This window comes from Aquarana catesbeiana, linkage group LG07, assembly GCF_042186555.1.
Source record: "Aquarana catesbeiana isolate 2022-GZ linkage group LG07, ASM4218655v1, whole genome shotgun sequence".
Lineage (NCBI taxonomy): Eukaryota > Metazoa > Chordata > Amphibia > Anura > Ranidae > Aquarana > Aquarana catesbeiana.
The window spans coordinates 235,297,390-235,316,838 of NC_133330.1; the positions used below are offsets into that span (position 1 = coordinate 235,297,390).

General features: G+C 40.0%; 1 protein-coding gene across 1 annotated transcript in view; it reads left to right on the forward strand.

The window, feature by feature from the left end:
• Positions 1-19,449, forward strand: part of ARHGAP29 (Rho GTPase activating protein 29) — a 226,620-nt gene that overhangs the window by 30,736 nt on the left and 176,435 nt on the right. The gene's annotated exons all lie outside the window — the stretch shown is intronic.

The following is a 19,449-nucleotide window of genomic DNA, read 5'->3' on the forward strand; positions in this document are numbered from 1 at the left end:
GGCACCTACATCTGATAAGATGCATTCACTGTTTGGCTGATTATTTCCTACTGTGTACATTGGATTTTTTAGATTAACATTTGTGGAGATGAATGGGTGTTGGCCAGGTCACCCATGGCTAGATTTTAAATTTTTTTGGGGGTTTGTAAAGTCAATAAAAATGATACGCAAAAAGTTCATGTATAACCCTTGTTAGGGTTACTGCTTTTAAAGTATAAGCAGGTTGCACTGGATCTATACGGTTAAAGTTTCAAATTGAAAGTGCATGTCTGTGGAGGTGGGGGGTGTCTGATGCCACAATGGCCGCCGCGGACTGGATCCACAAGAGTCCAAAATACAATTGCTTTTTAATGTCATTCAGTATTTTCTTCAGTATGTCTCCTTACAGGGGTTGTAAAGGCAGGAGGTTTTTTTATCTTGATGCATTCTATGCATTAGGATAAAAAGTTTTTTGTGTGTAGCAGCCTCCCCAGCACCCCCTAATTACTTTCTTGAGCCCCAACTCTCTCCAGCGATGTCCACAAGTCCCTCGGCCGTCCGAGACTTTCCCTTCTGCTTGGCTGAGACACAGCAGCGGCACCAATGCCTCCTGGGGCTGTCAAAGTCAGTTAGCCAATCAGGAGAGAGAGAGAGGGCGGGTCAAATGGCAGCTCTGTGTCTGAATGGGCACACAGAGCTGCAGCTCGGCTCGGGTGCCCTCATAGCAAGCTGCTTTCTATGGGGGCACTCCACAGGAGGGAGGGGACAGGAGCAGTGAAGAGGGCCCCAGTTAAGCAGCGGGAGCCATTGGCAGAAGACTGCAGCCTGAATAAATGTAAAAGAGACAGGGCACATTTAATTGGTGGTATTTGTTTTTTATTATGCAAGTGTACAAAACTTTTTTAGGCCTTTATTCAGCTTTAACAATAGGTGAACAGAAAGGCAGGCCCCTGTCACACTGATGCACTTTTGCTGCATTGTTAAGCGCATGTAAAATACAACATAATTACCTTTTTAAATCCTATGAAATTCTTCACATCAGTACACTGCACGTATGGTGCATTTTGAAAAGCCCTGAATGCTGCGTCTTTGGTGCCCTGTTTCAAAAACTCTTCTCCAATTGGTTTCTATAGGAAATGCACCCGCCATGCTTTTTTTTTTTTTTTTTTTTTATCGCATGTCCAAGTTTTACAGGTGCATGCTAGGAGGCAGGAATACAGAAAATGCATATGGCGTTTTTAAGCGCACCAGTGAGAAAGAGCCCTACACTTTCTTGTGGTTATTATACAGCACTGCAGTATACATGTATTCTATGTATTTACCAGTGTCATTCTTTTTACAGGACTCTAAATATTGGTTATTTAGTTTAGTGTCTGTAACAAAGTGTTTGTGCCACTGCTGTCAGCCCAAGAATGCTTTGTCTTTGATGTCGGAGTAAAAGGATTTGGTGTGAAACCATTAGTACTTCAGACCCATACTCCAGCCCGTAGCTTTTTGTAATGGAAATAGCTAGGCATGAAGAGAATGTCTTTTCTCTTTTTTTGCCTTGAACATGGTAAATGAGGGGCCTTTATGCCTGTGACTGCTCTGAGAAAAAAACCTTTTCCATATTGATTTTAAATATGTGTGTTGCTGGCTGAAGTTTTTACACTGTGTTCTCAAATACAGGATGCATTTATTTCTGTCACGTTAATTACATGTAGGATTAATTAACATGAAGTCTTGTTTAGTAACTTCATAATCCATGGAATTTGGCAGGCATGCATATTATTTTACTAGGGTATATTCAAATAATAATCCCCATGTATAGTTCACTTGTGGTAGGATTGCACATCTTTAATTATTCTTCTGAGCATGTAGAGGTGAACTACTATCAAACTTGATTTTTAAATGTGTTAAAGTAGTTGTACTTTAGTTGTACATGACATTTTTTACCTTAATGCATTTGCTGCACTAAGGTAACAAATGTCCCAGTGTTTGTATTGCCACCTAACCACCACTAAATACTTACCTGGGCCTTCACTTGATCCAGCAATGTGCCCGTCTGTAGTGGCTCTCCTCTCTGTGCATTCACAGGACAGAGTGGCAGCAGCGGAAGCCACTGGTTAATGATGCCGCCAATCAAATCCTGAGAGATTGGGATGGGGCAGAGCTGTGCTGTGTGTGTCTGTAGATGCACAGAGCCCAGTTCGGGAGCAAGCCGACACGTGTGCCCCAATAGGAAGCGGCTTCATTTGGTGGCGCATGGAAAATAAAAGCCAGTGAGGGAACCCTAGAAGAAGAAGAGGTTCAGGGTGGCTCTGGGCAATATCTTTGCACATAACTGGCAAGTATAACATGCCTGTTATTTAAAAAATATATAGTTGCCTTTACAACCCTTTTAAAGACCAATACACAGAGCACAGCCTACACGCTTGGTGATTAAGTTTTTCATTACCTTTGTGCACAAATCCACCCCACCTCCATTTTTTGGTAATCAGTGGATATATCCATTTTAAAGCTGGAAAGCTGTTCCCAAACACACCCACCGCAGGGTCTTTGTTGTCTTTTATGTTTAGAAGATGTTAACGTGATTGTAAACGTAATTTAAAAAAATAAATGACATAACTGTTTGCTCTCTATAATGGTTTTGCACAGAGCAGCCCTGATTCTCTCTTCTAGGGTCCCCCGGCACTTGCTATGGGGGCACTCATGCCGGCTTGATCCCAAGCTGCGCTTTGTGTCCACAGACACACAGCAGGGTTCTGTGCAGACCTCTCACTCTCTCGAAATCAGGCTCAGGGGGGGTGGGGGGTGGGGTGGGGTGGAGAAATGCTCCCCTGCATTGGTGGTCAGTGAGAAAGGTGCCCTTAGATTTAGCTGTCAGCAGGACAGATCCTCCATGGATGCTAATCTCAAATCGATTCTGATGGGTTTACTAAAGTCATGAAAATTTGCGTACAACAAAATAAAATTTCGCAAGTGATGTTCTGATTTGTATTGCATTTTCGAACGTCAGCTGTACTGATTAAACGAAAATCTGTGAAAAATTTGTGCATGTCCGATCAAATACTATCAGATGAAATGTTCTGATCGGCTCTCGAAAGCTCTGTACTAACGATCAGATTATCATATGATCACTCTGAAATCCTGTATTTTTCATTCGATTTTCTGATTGTGCCTACCGGGCAATAGAGAAGAGCAGAGATGCAATGTATCTCTTGGTTCTTTTAGATCAAAGGGATGAACTTCGGTCTGTAAATGACATCTGTTTAACCACTTAAAGCGGAGTTCCACCCTCAGTAGCTGCTGACTTATAATAAGGACACTTGCCTGTCCAGGGAGCCCGCAGTGTCTGCCGCCATTGCAACTAAGGGAAACTGACAGTGGAGCCTTCAGGCTTCACAGCCAGTTTCCTACTGCGCATGCGCAAGTCGCGCGGCGCTTTCTGAATGGCCCCGTTGTCTTCTGGGGCACGCACAGGTCCCAGAAAGCAGCAGGGGGGGGTGAAGGAGGAGGGGCCAAGGCAGAAGAGGAAATTGCGTACCTCGCCGCGGCGACGCTGGAATGGAGGTACACCTTTTGTACTTCATAAAAGGTAAGAAAAAAAAAAAATTATATCCAAAAACGAGGGTGGTCTTTAGTTTAAGACCAAGTAGTAAAGTTGGGTGGAACCCTGCTTTAAAGACTAAGCCTTTTTTCTGACAATTGTTGCTTACAAGTTAAAATCAGTATTTTCTGCTAGAAAATTACAACATTATATATTTTTATATATGGCGATTGTTCCAATATTTTATGTCACACTGTATTTGCGCAACAGTCTTTATTTTTTTGGGAAAAATTACACTTCAACGAATTTAAAAAAAAAAAACCGAAATAGTAAAGTTAGCCCAATTTTTTTTTTTTTTTTGTATAATGTGAAGCAAGCCGCGAGAATTGTGATCTTTATTCTAAGCAGCAAAATCGTCATTCTCATTTTATCCAGAATTGTGCAGCTCTATCTCTTATATTAATGGTCAAAGGTCCCTCAACATTGACTCTGACTAGTAACAATGTTGAAATTAAACAGGTATCATCAGGTGGGAGATCTATTGGCTACAGCTCAAGGAATCCTAAGCAACCTCTGGAGGTAGCCTAGGGTTGCATGAAACAATGGTTGGGAAAAGCTGAACTAAAGGCTTAAAGTGTTACTAAACCCACAACACTAAAATCATTCTGTATATGCAGTAAAGCGTGCTAGATATACTCACTGTGGAAGGGATTAATTCTGCGCATTGCATAAAAAGGCTGTGATCAGCACAGGGCCAATCGGCTGTACGGGCAGAGGGTCAGGGGTCCTGCAGCCTCATAGGACAATCGGGTGAGAATAAAAACTCCTCTTCCTACAAGCTTTAACCAGTGCTCAGCCAGACACCGATAGAAGTCACAAGACTGCTATATACTGCTGATGAGAAAAGGTTTTTAGCAGTTTATATTTACTAAAATAATTGCATTTCCATGTTCTGTGTACTGTGGGAGACCAGATCTAGTGAATGCAGGCTCCTGGGTTTAGTAACACTTTAAAGGCACCAATTGGATCCAAACCTGCTTTGGGAGCTTTAATTGTGATTTGTTGATAAAAGATGAAGAGAATTTAGGTTGCACGGGTTCAGGAGGTACTTCACTAAACTTGTGCAGAGCTGCATAAAAGCTGGTTGCAAATGATTACAGAAAACTATGTTGAGTGGACTTTCTGATTTTGGCACCGATGCACTGTTTACGTACTGAACAGCATTCATAGTTTACTGACTGGTTTTACTGGTTGCCTGCACTTGCTCTTAATCACAAGTAGCTGCTGGTATTTTTATCTTTTAATGGATCCTACATTTTGACATTGCCTGCTTCATGCAGTCTCTGCTTTCTCACTCGGTCCACTACAGCCTAGCTTACTCATAGAGCATGAAAGAGAAGGTACACAGCAAAAAAAGTAGGCGTTTCAATGTAATCACAGTTTCATTGTTTTTGGATAGCATTAGCAGACTGTTGATTGTATTCTGAAGACAATGGACGTGGCTTTTGCTGTGTTCAGCCTGTTAGAGCTATGCCCTTTGAACATATGTTTTTGTTATTTGTACAGGAACCTGACATGTGCAAAGCTAAAGGCATTCTAAGCATTTGTGGTTAACTGTCAGCACTGTTTCACAAACAAAGGCATATCTGCAAGACCATTTTTATATGTGGATCTTACATGTGTATTTGACTGATCTGATACCATTTTGCTGGTTGTGGGCATATTTTTTTTTCAAAAAAATCCAGTGGTGGTACATTCCAAAAAAATGAATTGTCCCATCATACTACCATGGCTAATACAAAGCCAACGATGGTGTGCTGCTCCCCTGATTCTACATTTTAAATTAAAGGATATAAAATTAACATGAATAGTCATCTGCATAAGATTAAATATAATTTCTTTTTTGTGTTTTATATATATACAATATAATATATTTATCTATATCTCTTATAGAGGTCGACCAATATATCGGCCGATATTTGGCATTTTTTAATTAATCGGCATTGGCCGATTGTGCTGACAAAGGCCGATTATAACTTCAACAAGACTTGCAAATTACTTCTGTAATAGAAGTCAATGCAAGTTGCCTGAAGTCTTCTGTGGAGCAACTTCTCCCCTCTCTGGGCAGCCTGCCAAGTCTGATAAAAGAAACTAAAAAGATACAATGTTTCTACTTCAATGAACTGAATGTGGAAGAGTTCTTAGTTTAACCATTTAAAGACTAAATCTTTTCTGACATTTATTGCTTACAAGTAAAAATCCAGTTTTTTTTTTTTTTCTGCTAGAAATTCACATAGAACCCCCAAAAATGATATATTAGCAGAGACCCTAGGGAATAAAATAGTGGTTGCTGCAATATTTTATGTCACGCGGTATTTGCGCAGCAGTACAGATACTTAGTTCAAAGGCAATTTTTTTTTTTTTTTTTTTTTTGTGGAAAAAATACACTAATGAATTAAAAAAAAAAAACTAAACAGCAGTTAGCCCCCTTTTTTTATTTTTTCGTCCAAAAGTTTTGATTACCTGTTTAAATATAAGAAATTTTCTTTATCACTTATTACTTAAGGTTGCTTTCACACTGGAGCAGGCATGCGTCGACGGTAAAACGCTGCTAGTTTTAGCTGCGCTTTACCGTCATTTTTGCGGCCCTATTCAGCTTCTAGCGGGGCGCTTATAACCCAGCTAGCGCCAGAGGAAGGGGTTGAATGTGCCCGTGAAGCGCCGAATCGCTTTGCAGGCGCTTCGGCAGCGGTGCGCATTAATTTCAATGGGCAGGAGTGGTGGAGGAGGGGTATACACGCTCCAAAGATGCTGCTTGCAGGACTTTTTCAACATCCTGCCAGCACATCGCCTCAGTGTGAAAGCACTCGGGCTTTCACACTGAGACTGCAGGGGAGCCGTTTGACAGGCAGTTTACAGGCGCTATTATTAACCCAAAAGCGCCTGAAAAAAGCCCCAGTGTGAAAGGGGTCTAACTGTTAGATTTTATGAGAGGAAGGAAAAAGGAAAAAAAAAAAATCGGCCTAACATATCGACCCAAAAAAATCGGCATCATTTATTGGCCGTCGGCCGCCGCGATTTCTAAATATCGGCATCGGCCAGAGAAAAACCCATATCGGTTGACCTCTAATCTCTTATGAAGACCTTATACTTACAATACATGGTCAATATTGTGGTGATACATAGTGTTTGTCATCTTGTTATCTACACAGTGCTGGTGGACTAGTTATACCTTTTTTTGAAAGGAAGCTCGCGAGATCTGATATATAATGGTATGTAATTTATAAATATGACCGCCAGCTGACCCTTCTTAAAGGTTATCTGCATGCCCGCTCTTTTGTGTACAATCTACTAGAGTGCATGTAACAAGAGGACGGGACTGGTTCAACCTGTTCTCTTGCCCTTGACCAGTAAACTAGACGTATGCTGCAGGAGCTCCGCTGAGGCTTATTATACTGTGAATTTTACCTTGGTATATTTAGTGACCCAAGAGCTTATATTAGATTCATACTTGTGGACAGAGACCTGCTGCTTGCATAATTTTGATTTTTCAGGTGGATGAACATTGAGTTATTGTACTTTTTTTTTTTTTTTATTTTTTTTTTTTTGCCTTTGCTAAATTTAAGAATGGCAGATATTCTTAAATATATGGCTGCTCCTCTTAGTAGCAGTGAAAAGAAGGATCAACAAATGCCTGGAGTTGAGATACATGGTTCTCATAGAAGGTCACTGGTTTGGCATCTCTCCCTAACTCACATTCATACATACACATACTAGGGCCAATATAGACAGACAATTAACCCACCATCATGTCTTTAGAGTGTGGGAGGAAACCAGAGTACCTGGAGGAAACCCACGCAGGCACAGGGAGAGCATGCAAACTGACCCTAGTGCTGCCAAGTGGGAGTGCTAACCGCTTAGGTACTTTGCATTTCAGTGTACAAGGTGCAACTATGATCTGTGTACTCCAGCTGAAACTGTGAATCTTGGCTCCAGACATTTGGTGCTTCTATTATACTGTATGGGGTGAATGAAAGTAAAAGTTTTGCAGACTACTGCAGCCTACAAACGGCATGCGCTTGATTATTGCTAATTTGTTTACAGTGCACTAAACAAATATTGTTTTTGGGCAGAGTTCAGCCTAAAAATTTCTGTTGGGGTTTTATTGCTGACTGTGTCCTAGGCCAACACCTGACAGCGGTAACAGAATGTCACCCCAAAGCTGTCACCTGTGCAGAAAGTGGTGGTGAATTTTCCCATGGGTATACAGCCGTAAAAACATTAGTTGTCCTAATCTTTCTATACATCATTTATTAAAATAAAATTATGTGCTTCACTTATGCTATCCAAAAAAAAAAAGTGCTCCGCTTTAATCTAAAGAAGTCCAGCCTGAGCTCGTTTGGCTGGGCTTCTCCTATGGGTCACAGGCGTGTAATTCGTTTTGCACTCCTGTGACCCGTTTTCAGCAGAGAGTGATCTGAAGTCCGCTATCTGCTGACTTCACTGGAATCGGTCCAGGCACGACCATAAAGTCTGGATCCGCCAGGTGACTGGACTGATGCCTGTCTCAGCCTCTCAGTGAGCCATCCCTCCACAGCTCAGCGCTCCATTGAGTGTGAAGGAGCATAGCTGCCTATTGACAGGCAGCAGCTCCCTGCTCGGGGAGCTGAGAGAACCCAGCCATTGGCGAGTGGCTCGGTTCTCAGTGCAGAGGCGGTGGGGGACAGATGCACCATCAGTCTGATGCTCCATCCACCTAGGTGAGTATAATGGGTAAAAAAAAAATGCACTTCTCTTTTAAACAATTTATGTTGCTTCCTCAAGTTTACCAGAATATGTTACTACATACTTTCTGCAGAAGTTATGAAAAAGCTGTACATTTATGGCAAACTTGAGGAAGCTACATAAAGTTAATGCTTCACAGTTTGCTTCTGCACACAGTTCATCTCTGAATACGACTAATTGTACTATACAAGTGCGTAAGCCAAGTTCCAATCTGCACCATGTAGGATGCTAATAGAATGCATTTCAAATTCTTTCCACGTAAATCTTTCATTTTCTACGGATTGAGAGGCTTTAGTGTCCAAACTTGGGGATTTAGAAGGAATTCATGGTAAATAAAGTTATGACATGGACCACAGCAAAATATGGCACATCAAAGAGTTGATGTTTAGCACAGCAAAATCATTTTAACCGGTTTTAAGGTTTGTTTAAATGAGCCATCTGTAACAAACAGTAGCCAAGTTATTGCATACCTGAGCATTTTTAATTCTCATTTAACAATGACCTTTAAAAGTTTAAAAAAACAGCTTATTGGAACATTTAAAAATAGCCTTTTGTGACATTTATATGCACTTTACTGAAGAATAAATACACACCTTACTGGTCCATATTCACAAATAAAATTTGTAGACTACTGACACAGGGGGTTATTTACTAAAGGCAAATCTATTTTGCACTACAAGTGCACTTGGAAGTGCAGTCGCTGTAAATCTGAGGGGAAGATCTGAAATGAGGGGAAGCTCTGCTGATTTTTATCATCCAATCATATACAAGCTAAGATGCTGTTTTTTATTCTCCTTGCATGTCCCCCTTGGATCTACAGCGACTGCACTTCCAAGTGCACTTGCAGTACAAAGTGGATTTGCCTTTAGTAAATAACCCCCACAGCTACACACTAGTCCTACGGACAATGGGGCTCCTAGCAAAAACGGATACTCTTGCACCAAGACACACACAAACAAATGTGTAGGCACTTGTCGTGTTGTCTACTAGTTTTCTTCTAGACGCCATGTAGTGGTGACTGAGGAAATTGCAATCAATCCAGCAGCAAAATATAGACATCCATGGCCAGACATTTTATAGTTGCCCTGGTGACTGGGATTTGACCTGTCTTTTGTTAACCAATAGTGATGTAATGCACAAGCATTTTTTATTTTGATGATGTGATTTCTAGTGAATATTAAGAAATAAAGTAGTGCAGATATAGCCATTAAGACTCAGAACAAAACTGCAGACACAGTTATCAATTCAAATGCAGTTTGTCAATTGGCCCTGTCAACAGGAGCCATTCTATACCCAGGGGGATTGCCCTTACTGGCCACCGATAGTTAATGAACATGGAAAAAATCAAGATCATAAAAATCTTCTTTTGCTCAAGGGACAAATCAGGACAGCAGGGAAACACTCTTATGATGCCTGTGCCAATTCACTCACTTGATGCTGCATCTTTATTGCCAGTGAAGTTTAGTGGTCTGGCTGTAGACAAGTTGTAACCCGAATGTATCAGACTTTCATTGACTCTACAAGTGTGAAGAAATTCATTGATGCGCGTGCCATTCTGTGGACGCCAGCCAGTTCCCTCTTCCATAGCAGAAGTGGTATACGGTCTAGTTAAAAGAATGAGGGTTTTTTCGTTTTTTTTTTTTTTTTTATTAATGGCACACTTCCTATTGAAGCGCCTGTGTCCTTCCATTGTTTGTTTTTATTTTTTTTAATTGGTGATCTGCAAATGGGTAAGCAGAAAAATCAGACCACAGCATAGAAAACAGAGGACCTCCAAGCAAAAATTAAAAGGGGGAAAAAAATTCCTGTTTGTGTGCTTTAGAAAATGGTTACATCTCCAGCCAAAATGTTTAGTTTGATAGAATAGGGAAGAAATAAAGTTTCCATCAGAGATTTTCCTTCACTTCCTGTCCCTGCATGAACTAAGGGGTGCAGAAGAAGAAACCATGAACAGTAGTGAAAACGACTTTTTTTTTTTTTTTTTTTTTTTTTTTTATCCTGACAGAAAGTGAGGAGAAATCTCCCTAGACACAAAATTCTGCTAGAGCCTAATCTTAACTTCTAAGTTTTTAGTTAAAAAAAAAAAAAAAAAAAAAAGCAGTGTGATGTGTCTGTTGTGCTGCTGGCATCTGGTTTAGTAGAAATCCTCCTCCTTCAGTGAGTATAACATATTTTTATATTTTTTTACATTATTTTTTTCCAATTTTAGCACAAGTGCTACCTCAAAAAGTGTTACGCTGAAACCATCATTTTTGCTTAAGCCAGGGTTAAGAATATATTTAAAAAATAAAAAAGTTCAAGGCTAGATCTTTCTGTTTTCTGAGTGTTCATGATGTAGTTCTTTAATGTGGCATATTTAATATTGCTGTTATGGTTTATAATCTGACATTTTTATTGTGTTTTTATTTTTTTTTTTAGTGTATCTAGCTCGTAGCAAGTTTATGAAAAGCTGCAATAACAAAATCTTTTAATTTCCTGTAGTCTTGTTTTCCCTTCCCAGAAACCGATTTCTTCAGATCGTACTTTGAAATGGAATTTTCTTTTATCACATTACTTATTACGCACAGGATAATTTTGAGATAGTTCTAAAGATGAAAGCCCACCAGAAGAATTTGTGGGTTAGTAGAGTGGCCTGTCGTTCTCAGCTGTACCCCCTCCCCCCCCTCACATACCCTGCATTCCTCCTGAACAAACCTCTGCTTGTTGCTATAGTGTCTAAGATCAACAGTCATTAGGTGTGTGTGCGACCGCTTCACTATCGAGAGCATTATCAAATTAAGTTCTATATCTGAAGAAAGTACTGTTTGCAGAAAATAACACTTCAGTAAAGCCCTAAATGATTTAAAACCGATCGATTAAATATATTTGATTATAGTGTGTGTGTGTGTGTATGTGTATATATATAATTATAATATACCGATCAGCCATAACATTAAAGTCACTGACGGGCAGAAGGAATAACATTGATTATCTTGTTACAATGGCATCTGAGAGTCGGTGGGATATATTAGGCAGCTGGTAAACATGTTTTCCCTGAAGTTTGTGTTGAAAGCAGTAAAAATAGTCATCACCGTTTATTTATGGGGCTGTGTAGCCACAGACCGGTAAGGGTGCCCATGCTGACCTGTGTCAACAGTGGCTACAATGAACACGTGAGCATCAGAACTGGACCCATGTAACAATAGAAGAAGGTGGCCTGGTCTGATGAATCATGTTTTCTTTTACATCATGTGAATGGTCGGATGCGTCTGCGTCACCTACCTGGGGAAGAGATGGCACCAGGGTGCAGTAAAGGATTAAGGCAAGCCGGTAAAAGCAGTGTAATGCTTTGGGCAATGTTCTGCTGGGAAACCTTGGTCCTGTCATTCATGTCAATGTTGACATGTACCACCTGGCTTAACATTGTTGCTGACCGAGGACACTTCTTCATGGAAATGCTATTCCCTGATGGCAGTGACCTATTTCAGCAGGACTGTCACACTGCAAAAATGGTTCAAGGATGGTTTTGAGGAACACTACAATGAGCTTGAGGTGTTGGCTTCCGAATTCTCCAGATCTTAATCCAATTGAACATCTTGCTATAGATGTGCTAGAAAAACATGAGATTATATAGATAGATATCCACCTATTATTATTATTATTATTATTATTATTATTATTATTATTATTATTATTATTATTATTTTTTTTTTATTTGGATTGAATGTCAAATTTTGTATTGCTTCCTGTGTGATTTATATTTTATAAATTGTAAGAAACTTTTGAGATTTTATATCGTCTTTGCCTCATGTTGTGCTTGTAAAGTCAGCCTGTTTTGGAACTTCTGTTTTTTCCTGTATTAGTTGGACTTCACTGGCAGGATCAACATGTGTTTTTAATCAGATTTTGAAGGGGGAATAAGCAAAAATGAAGTATAGAGGTAGTTTTTATTAAGCAGCTATTTTTATAATTTTAGGTCATAGTTTTACTTTAACCATTTCCGGACCACCGCACGCCAATATACGTCGATAAGGGTAAATGTTTGTTGCCATTCCCCGAGCGGGCACAATTTTGCAGCGTGACATGTTGGGTATCAATTTACTTGGCATAACATTATATTTTGCAATATAAAAAAAATTGGGCTAACTTTTTACTGTTACTTATTTTTTTTAATTCAAAAAAGTTTATTTTTTCCAAAAAAAGTGCGCTTGTAAGACCTCTGCGCAAATACGGTGTGTCATAGTATTGCAACGACCGCCATTTTATTCTCCAGGGTGTTGGAACCCCCAAACATTATACATTTTTTTTTCTAAGTCATTTTCTAGCAAAAAAAACTGTTTAACTTGTACGACACATCTCAAAAAGAGGCTCGGTCCTTAATTGGTTAATATAATAGCTAGTGTTGACTTTTTATTGGCAAAGTGCCTGAAAACTGTTTTGTTGACTTATAAAACAATAAATCTTTTGGTCTATGAAATAACCTGGGATTTGTTGACTTGTATTGAAAGTATGTGTTTAAACAGTTCAGTGGATAGAAAATACTGTATTTATTGGCGTATAACACTCACTTTTTCACCCTAAAAATTGGGTGCAAATAGCACGTGCGTGTTATACGCCAATACTTCAATTTTAGATGCCTCGGAGGGGACAGGGAGGGGGGCGGGATGAGCGCTGTCAGATTACATACAGTGAGAATCTCCTGTTTACTTGGCGGCCTCTGTAATAGGAAGTCCCATCTCCTGGGCTGCCATTGGACCACTGTTCTGTCTATCATAGGAGATTCTCACTGTATATAATCTTTTGGCGCTTGTCCCGCCCCCCTCCCTGTCCCCTCTAGGCTGCAAATGGGCATCGATCAGGCTGCACTGATGGCAATGCTGAGGCTGCTGCATTGATGGCAATGGTGAGGCTGCTGCATTGATGTGGACTGATGAGGTCGCATTGATGGCACTTGTGAGACTGCAGATGGGCATTGATGGGGCTGCATTGGTGGCAATGGTGAGACTGCAGATGGGCACTGACCCTTATTTTGTTTCAAAGTTCCTTATTTAAAATTTTTTTTTTTTTCCCTGAAAATTCCCTCTTAAAATTAATGTGCGTGTTATACACCTGTGCGTGTTATACGCCGATAAATACGGTAATTGTAATTTTTGCCCTTGTGCTTAGCCAGTGGCCAAGTTGTCACCAGGAACCTGTAGTCACCGCTTTCCCTGTCAATATCAGGATATGTCCACACACTACACATTGGATCATCTACTATCATCTACTGTAGTAATACATTCTATAAATATTAGGTTTTGGCACTTTGGCTGTCGAAGAACACATCTAAGGCCCTAAAGACCCTTTAAGTTCACCACTACTGATGTAGAAAGTCCCACTTGTAGGCCAGGGTTAGCCCCATGACAAACCCAGTGATGTAATACGGTTTGAATATTTCAAGCTAAAATAGAAAGGTAAAGACCAGTTGCCTAACTTGTAGAAGCCATTCTATAGAAAGCAAGCTTAAGAGCATTTCTTGATATATTACTTTCTTCCAAAACCCTTAAACATTATTCGAAAAAACAAAATTCAAAATCAAATAAAAAAATCTTTATCTGAAACCCATTTCTGGCTAGATCTTTACTGTGTGACATGCCACGTGTTGCATAAGGCTGTCTTCAAAATCTTGAGATTCACGCACTGTGCCCCTCATTAGGTGCCTTGAAAAAGTATTCATACCCCTTTAAATTTTTCACATTGTGATGTTGCAACCAAAAAACAATAAATGGTTTTCATATATTTGTAAAAAAAAATTGAAAAGTGTGGCGTGCATTTGTATGCAGCCCTCTGAGTCAGTACTTTGTAAAACGACCTTTCGCTGCAATACAACTGCAAGTCTTTTAGGGTATGTCCAGCTTTGCACATCTAGAGTGCACATTTTTGCCCATTCTTTGCAAAATAGCTCAAGGTCTGTCAGATTGGATGGTGAGCATCTGTGAACAGCAATTTTCAAGTCTTGCCACAGATTCTCAATTGGATTTAGGTTTGGACTTTGAGCCATTCTAACACATGATTATGCTTTAATCTAAACCAGTGTTTCTCAACTCCGGTCCTCAAGCGCACCAACAGGTCATGTTTTCAGGATTTCCCTCAGATGAAATGGCTGTGGTTATTACTAAGGCAGTGAAACTGATTAAATTACCTGTTCAAAATAATGGAAAGCCTGAAAACCTGAGGACTAGAGTTGAGAAACACTGATCTAAACCATACCATTGTAGCTCTGGGGTTTAGGTTTAGGGTCGTTGTCCTGATGGAAGGTGAACCTCCGATCTCTAGTCTTTTGCAGACTTGACAGGTTTTCTTCTACGATTGCTCTGCATTTGGCTGGTCCTATCAACTTTGACCAGCTTCCTTGTCCCTGCTGAAGAAAATCATCCCCACAGCATGATGCTGCCAACTACCATGTATAAAGGTGGGGATGGTGTGTTCAGGGAGATGTGTAGTGTTTTTTTATACCACACATAGTATTTTGCTTTTAGGCCAAAGTTCAAGTTTGGTCTCATCTGACCAGAGCACCTTCATCCACATGTTTGCTGTGTCCCCCACATGGCTTCTCACAAATGGGACTTCTTGTGGCTTTTTCAACAATGGCTTTCTTCTTGCCATTTTCCCATAAAGGCCAGATTTGTGGAGTGCATGCAGCTCTTCCAGAGTTACCATAGACCTATTGGCTGCTTCTCTGATTAATGCTCTCCTTACCCAGCCTGTCAGTTTAGGTGGACGGTCATATCTTGGGTAGGTTTGCCGTTGTGCCATACTCTTTCCATTTTCGGATGATGGATTAAACAGTGCTCTGTGAGATGTTCAAAGCTTATCAGTTTTTTTCATAACATAACCCTGGTTTAAACTTCACCACAACTTTATCCCTGACCTGTCTGGTGTGTTCCTTGGCCTTCATGATGCTTTTTGTTAGAGGAAGTAAACTCTACTACAGAATTTTACCTGTAGGTAAGCCTATAATAAGGCTCACCTATAGGTAGTGTAAATATCTCCTAAACAAGTTAAACCTGCATCGTTTAGGAGATATTTACTGTACCTGCAGCCAGTGAAACCACTGGCACATACGCTCTAAAGGAACAGCCGCCTGTGCTGTTTCTTCAGAGCCCTATGCCACAACTAGCGGCTCCTGTGCGCATGCATGGGATTGACGTTATCGCGACTCCAGCCACTCACAGCGCCAGACCCCACAAATCCGGAGGAAACTACGGGGATGATGTTAGCCACCTGTGGTGTGTGGACGCCGCTAGAGGGCTTTGCTCTAAGGTAAGTATTTCACAATGGGCTAGTATGGGATGCATACTAGCTCATTATGCCTTTTTGTCTTACAGGTGCATTTTATTTTTTATTTTTTACAACCTTTCACTAAGGTTCTCTAACAAACCTCTGAGGACTACACAGAACAGCTGTATTTATACCCAGATTAAATTACACACAGGTGGGCTCTATTTACTAATTAGGTGACTTCTGAAGGCAATTGGTTCCACTAGATTTTAGTTAGGGGTATCAGAGTAAAGGGGGCTGAATACAAATGCACGCCACACTTTTCACATATTTTATTTGTAAAAAAATTTGAAAACTATTTAACATTTTCCTTTCACTTCACAATTATGTGCCACTTTGTGTTGGTCTATCACATAAAATCCCAATAAAATACATTTACGTTTTTGGTTGTAACATGACAAAATGTGGAAAATTTTAAGGGGTATGAATACTTTTTCAAGGCATTGTATGTACACAGCCCAAACTCTACAGACTTCAATAAAGGTCTGTTAGTACCTTGTTAAAGTTGGCCTAGTTCTAAGAAGTCAGGAATTGGGGGCACCTGACCGTCAAAAAAAAAAAAAAAAAAAAAAGAACACGGAGGAGGGGGTCACTCACTCAGCACAGCTGTCATCTACAGAACACCTTGCATTTTTCACAATGAATGAAAGGTGTTTTCTGTTGAGAAGGACATTGTGATGTCACCACTCTTCCTCTCCACTCATTGAGAAAAATGTGAATGATGCCACGGCTGGGTAAGTGACCCTCTGCGTTCACTATGCAACGGGGCAGTTATTCAGCATGGGACTCAGAAGATATTACAGATCACGGTAGTAGCAGTGACTATCCCAGTGATTCTCCACTTCCAGAGTCTCACGGATATAGCATATGCATACTTACATTGGTCAAAGCTGGAACAATAGAACTATGCAGAAAAAAAAAAAATCAACTTTGGAGTTAAGTTTTAACATTCGTATGATCTGTGGAGCTTTGTTATTGAATACTGTTGCATATAGTTGGGTGCCAGAATGTGATCAGTCTAGAGTCCAACCACTGGCAAGGCAGCAACTGACAAACAGATGACCTTTTGACTCTTAAAGTGGGGTTCCACTCAAATTTTTAACTTAATCTTACCCCCTTCAGTTAATTGCATAGATGTTCAAATGCCGCACAAAATTTTTTTTTATCGCTGTAATTACCTTTTATATATATGTACTTTATTGTGGCACTTCCTGTCTCTCCTCCTATGGGAGTAGACATGGTTATTGCCTTTCCCCGGCGCCGCACTGTCTCCTGGGAGCTTAGTGTCAGGCTTCCCAAGATTCAGTGCGAAAACAATGAACATGCGTGTGAACAAGCTGTGAATGAACAGCATTCACCGCATCCCGGAAATCAATGCTTGTGGGCTTCACATGCCCACAAGCAAGATGGAAACAGCCAGCATCACATTTTAAGTTATTCTTCAGTAGGAAAACAGACAGAGGTGGAAATATTACACCCAAACTGTGAGTAGTATTTTGGGGTTAGCAAAGTGTCTCAATGACCTAAAAAAAAAAAAAAAAAAAAAAAAAATTGGTCGCCGGACTCCCGCTTTAAGCTCAAGTCAGAAAATGAATTGAGAGTATCCACTGATTTGGACATGGCGGAGAGTGTGACATCCCACCCAATCTCTTCACTCTGTCCAAGCAGAGAACCCTTTGCATTCATTCATTAAGAGAATGCAAAGCATTGCCTGAATGGTGACCGTGCCACCATTTTTTTTTTTTGTATAAACACATGACATAAATGTGGGCTAAACATTTGGTGACAGCCTCATGATGAAAAGATTTCTCCTCTCTACTTGTGTAGCACCAAAGACTGAAATGGAGAAGAGCAATGTGGAACCAGCTGCAATTCCATCCATGGAAGAAGTTTGGCAGATCATGTTGAATTTTTTTTTTTTTTTGTTGTTTCCATCAAATCATTTAGTTTTTTTAAATTGTATTACGCTTTTTCTTTATTTTGTAGGTGTGATTTTTCTGATCACCATTTGTGTGTAAATTGCAGGTATAAATGTGCTTCACGCTTCCTTCTGGGCCGTTTATAACAATGTTGTTTTTTTTAATAGTGTAAAGTAGCTGATTCTGTAATCCCCGTGGAAATGTGTTTTTTTTTTTTTTTTTTCTGGACAATATTTGGAGATAAAATAACCTGTAATATTTTAGTATGGGCACATGAAAGAAAAGGCTGGTCTAAAAGCACTTTTTTTTTCCTTTCTTTTGAAACAACGTTATTGTAAAGAATTAATCCGCTTTTAAATGAGAACCGTAAACATTAGCTTTTGAGTTAACTGTTGCCAGGTCATGCTGGAATGCTTCATTAAAAAAATTTTTTTATGATAACTGAATAATACTGCTGTTTGTTTTGTGTTCAAATGAATGATATCTTTCACAAATCACCTTTATGGTATGATGGTGCTTATTTTGCCATTTGTGCCAACTGCTTCCTCCTGGATCCTAGACAGAATATAATAGAAATTGTATTTATTCCCACGTGGAACAGCACCTACTTTATATTTGTTACTTGTCTCCATTCACATAGCATAATAAGAAGAAAAAATTCCTTTTTTTTTATATAACTCCAGCATTGAAAAATCATACTTGGTTCTCTGTTCATTAAAGTGGAACTTCGGTCATTTTTCCAACTTTCCATCTATTAAATCTTCTGCTGAGAGCTGCAGAGCTGGAGGTGTATGTCTGTAAATCCAGGAAGTGAACAGGCAGCAGCTTCAGCTGGCCACTGTTAAAATGGTGGTAGCCAGACTCAGTAGAGGGAGCTTTCTGCCGCATAATTGGCAAGTACAGAATCAGAAAATATATATATATATATATATATATATATATATATATATATATATATATAATAAAATAATATGCAAAGTGGTTGGAGGGAAGCTTCAGAATATCAAAGATGTTTTTATTACAAAATATGTGAGCAGACTGCAGTTCCTCTTTAGGGAGGCTTGGGAGCTGTGTTTGCCCTAATTACCTTGTTTTTACTGTGCTTGCAGATCTCATTATCAATTGTAAACTAGATTGGAACACTGTCTGTCCTAACAAAAGGTTTAAAATTGTATATTATTGAGAGGAAACTCATCCAGTCCTTAGCCTTCCTATTGGAAATACTCATACACTGAATTTGTTCAGAAGTGCTTGCAGTCAGGACAATTTTTCTTAAAGGCTTAAAGAGGTTGTAACCCTAAAAAAAAAAAAAAAAAAAAAAAAAAAAAAAAAAAAATCCTGTTCCCTTATAGCAGATTAAAAGGCACAGTGCTTGTGCTGTCTAATCTGTCCCTCTCTATGATGTAAAAAACCTGGTTAATCCTGCGTCCCCCTGTCTGTGCTGACCACAGTAATCTTGGCTGCTGATCCATGATTACCGTGGTCAAGTTGCGTGCCTTCGTCACCCCACTGCTCTCCCCCAGCTCCCTCTCATGCCTGTAAATACCTTACCTCACATTATTTATGGCCGGTAACATGACCGGCCGCTCTCATCCCCCCATCTAAGGTGTTGAGTTTGCCATAGAGTTCTATACAGGTCTAGGCCATGCTCTGCCTGCGGCAATGCCCTGCCCACCCCCCACCATAAAGGACAAAGCTAGGATGGGGCCCTACCCTTTGTATCCATCTGTGGTGTGAAGACCTGCTGCAGTAGTTACAGAACTTGCACCCTTTAAATCTTCTCCAGTGCTCCTATTCTTTAGTCACTAATGAGCATGGGCTGTTCTTTTTTATGTATTCCTTACAATATCTTGAAATATGTTTCTACAGCTGGCAGCATTACTTCAGTATGTCTTTATATCAGCTTGTACAGCAGATATAGGAGGAGGGGGGGCTGCA